At 36.8% G+C, this 3,625-nt stretch overlaps 1 pseudogene; it reads right to left on the minus strand.

The window, feature by feature from the left end:
• Nucleotides 1-1,581: 1,581 nt before the first annotated feature.
• On the minus strand, nt 1,582-3,082 carry LOC144542833 (Ig kappa-b4 chain C region pseudogene; annotated as a pseudogene).
• Between the last annotated feature and the right edge of the window lie 543 nt (nt 3,083-3,625).

A 3,625-nucleotide genomic window follows, 5' to 3' on the forward strand; every position in this document is an offset into this window, starting at 1 on the left:
TTTAAGTAATTCAATGACTTCATACTTTTTACTTTTTAATGATTCTATTGTTGAAACATGTTTGAAACATGATCACTGTTACAGTGAGTCTAACAGTTTACTCACAGTCAGAGCCAAACACATTCTAAGGATTTAATTTCAACTGTCAATAATTAGAATATTTTCCTTGAGATTATCACGCATTAATACCACTTAATACTACATACATATATTAATAATAAGTTTAATTTTTTAACTGGCATGTTCTACCACAAACATACTGAATATATGTCAGCCAAATAAACTCAAACTCAAATCAATTTCAACTTTTTACAATAGATCATTTAATTCATGTTTTAAGATTAATATTGATTTCAATATATGATACTTTAGTCAAACAGACTTAGTATGTCTTAGTTATATATACTCAACAAACTCAAACTCATTACGATTTTCCAACAATACAAAGGACAATTTATTGCATCAAAAAATTCAATAATATTGATCTTATATTATATATACATTATATTATTGTACAATAATACTGTGTGTTCAGTCAACGAATTCTCTCAGGCTCACAGTTGAAGAGATTCTATGTAAACAGTTTCCAGTGAGTCTAAATGTAATTCATTTGACATTATTTATGATGTAGAAATGTATTTTATTGGCTGTGTTTCTAAGCATGTCCAGCCATCTCTGTTTCTCGCTGACCTCTCTATACTGACCTCCAACCTGTTGAAAGTCAGCTTCCCAACCACTCAGCTGTTCCATCTCCATCCTCTCAAACCAAACTGGGAAGCCTGGGAAGACTGGTTCAGTACAAACACAAACACACACTAGACTTGTTGTGATTCATTCAGCCTCAGAAAACTGAACAACATTCTGTTAGTGACAATTTTTCCTTTTAATTTTTAAGGAAGTCTTCTAGCTTTTACTTGGAAAGGGGGACACGCCAAGGGTGTCCGTTGTCATCCTTTTTATTTGCCTCAGTGCTTGAGCGCTTTGCAGAGACAGAAGTATGACATGTAAATATTTCAGGGGTCAAACCTTAAGTTCACACTCATGTTATATCACTTTATGCTGATGATGTCCTGCTTTTTATTTCTACTCCTGAAAATGCTCTTACTACTTTTGTAGATTTATTACAAAGATTCAGCATATTTTCTGGATACATTATAAACTTGACACAGGCAGAGGCTTTACCAATAGGACACTTTAGTAATGAGGGATCATTGGGTTAAAACATTGGATTATCTATCTACGTGTAACCATAGAGAGAAATTTCCAAACAATACATGAGAGCAATTTTACACCAGTCATGCAAAGAGTGATAAGAAATGGAAATGAAAATTGCCTCTTTTCATCTTAACATCCACACCTAGCTCCTGCCTATCTTTAGGATATCACAGGTAAACATAATCACTTTCATGTTTCTGTCACAGAGTTAATGAATAATATAATAATAATATCCATGGAAACACAGCTGAGTTGGTAAACAGATCTTTATTGTCTTAACATATCAAGAATCATATCTGCGAGCAGGAAAACATAACTTTTTTACTTTTTAAAGATGAAATGAGTCTGGTGAGAGAGAGAGAGAAAGAGAGGGAGAGAGAGAGAGAGAGAGGGAGAGAGAGAGACAGAGAGAGAGAGAGACTACAGTGCTGAGTGCAGACTGAGAGCAGTAGCAGAATAAGACTAGTAGCAGAAGTCCCAGTGAGTCAGGTCAGGACTGGGAACACTGGTCTCTCCTCAGTGTCTCCGAGAGCGGAGACTGGGAGCCCTGGGTGGCCTCACAGGTCACAGAGCCCACCTTCCTCCACTGCTCTGCAGGGAGCCTCAGGGTGCTGCTCCAGCTGTAGCGGCCGTCCTTCTCCAGCACCCCGGGGCTCCTGCTCTCCTCCCAGCTGCTGCTGCTGCTGCTGCTGCCGTCCACCTTCCAGGCCAGCCTCCAGTCTGAGGGGAAGCCCTTGTTGGCCAGGCACATGAGCGTGGCCTTCCCCTGCTGCAGCTCCACGCTGGAGGGGGGCAGCACCGTCAGGGTGGGACGGACATCACCTAGGAGACACCGATCAGCTTAGAGGACAGGAAGGCTGCGGCTGTCAATCAATCACCGGGCAGTTTGACACCTTTACTGTGTGAGAGTGGATTTTCCCCTTTAAGGACTTTCTGTCAGATGCTTTTTATGCTCCACCAGTCACTCACTCACACATTGTTTCACTTCCCTTTAAGAAGCCTCTCATGCATATCAGCACAGAAAGAGTCCTCATATGACCACAAATATATCAAACTACATAATAAAAGGAGTACAGATTTGGAAACATTTTAAAATTTCTTTTCTAAATCAGCAAACATTTTTAACTGTATTTTAAATTAAACTAGAAACTGGAAAAATTGCAAACAAATTGGATTACAAATACATTTTTAAATAGGATTTTTTTCTTGAGGTTTGTTGAAACATAACTCTGTGTTTCTGTAAAGTATAAGCTAAAAACAAATCATGACCATAAAATTAGAAAATGTCGAAATAGCTTTTGAAACCGTACGCCTACTTGAAGCGACAAAATAAGACATTTTCAAATATTCACAAGTTGTCAACAATCATTTAAGTGAAAATTGCAGATTAAAAAGCAATTTTGGAAAGTAGTAATGATTTTCATTTATCTTTTCTAAAGGTCAAGTTGTTGACTTTTCAGAGTATGTCTACAATGTGTAAAAACAAAAGTGTAGTCAAGCAGCTGTAAGTTAGACTCCATGGTTAAGGAGAGAAACAGAGAAAAGAAAGCTAACTGTAAGTGATGTAAGTCAACACACTGGATATTTATATCTACTTCTAAAATTCAGACACAGGAATAAAAGCCTTAATAAATAATATGATGTTTAAAATTTGTGCAGAAACTTACTTCCAACATCCAGTCTGGTTCCTCCACCAAAAGTCCTCCACAGTGATACAAACTCATTGAGCCGCCGTACAAAAACCTCTCACTCTAGAGAGACACGGCTCTCTCACTTTGTCAGACAAAACTAAAACTACAAGCCCTCAAGAAGCAACTTTATATTAATTGTTAGGAATACATACTTTCTCCTCTGGCCCAAGTCTCATGATTATTAAATTGGCCATTTGGATTCATTTAATTAAATTGTTTGTTCATTGGTGAAAGGAATTTCTCATTTACAAAATACATATCAACATAGAAAATTGAATATGTAGCTTTCTAAATTACACTGAATATGTAACAAATTAAAATGTAGCTCATGGATTACGAAAAACATGAGATAGGTTACTTACTTCCAACATCCAGTCTGGTTCCTCCACCAAAAGTCAACCACAGTGATACAAACTCATTGAGCCGCTGTACAAAAACCTCTCACTCTAGAGAGACACGGCTCTCTCACTTTGACAACAACAAACTCACCAAAATCAGGCTGAATTTGTAAAACCTAGCTAGCTCATGTAATAACTAGCTAAATTATCACAAATAGCACAACATTCCTACATTAATCAATTTTGGTTTGTATACTGTTAAATTTGTCTTGTAGTGATATTTATTTCTCTAGCAGTGAACTTAAACAAGACAAAATAAATTCTTGAAAAACACTTGTTTATAGACATCAAACCAAATCTACATATTAATTACATTGGATG

Source organism: Centroberyx gerrardi, chromosome 19, assembly GCF_048128805.1.
Source record: "Centroberyx gerrardi isolate f3 chromosome 19, fCenGer3.hap1.cur.20231027, whole genome shotgun sequence".
NCBI classification, from domain to species: domain Eukaryota; kingdom Metazoa; phylum Chordata; class Actinopteri; order Beryciformes; family Berycidae; genus Centroberyx; species Centroberyx gerrardi.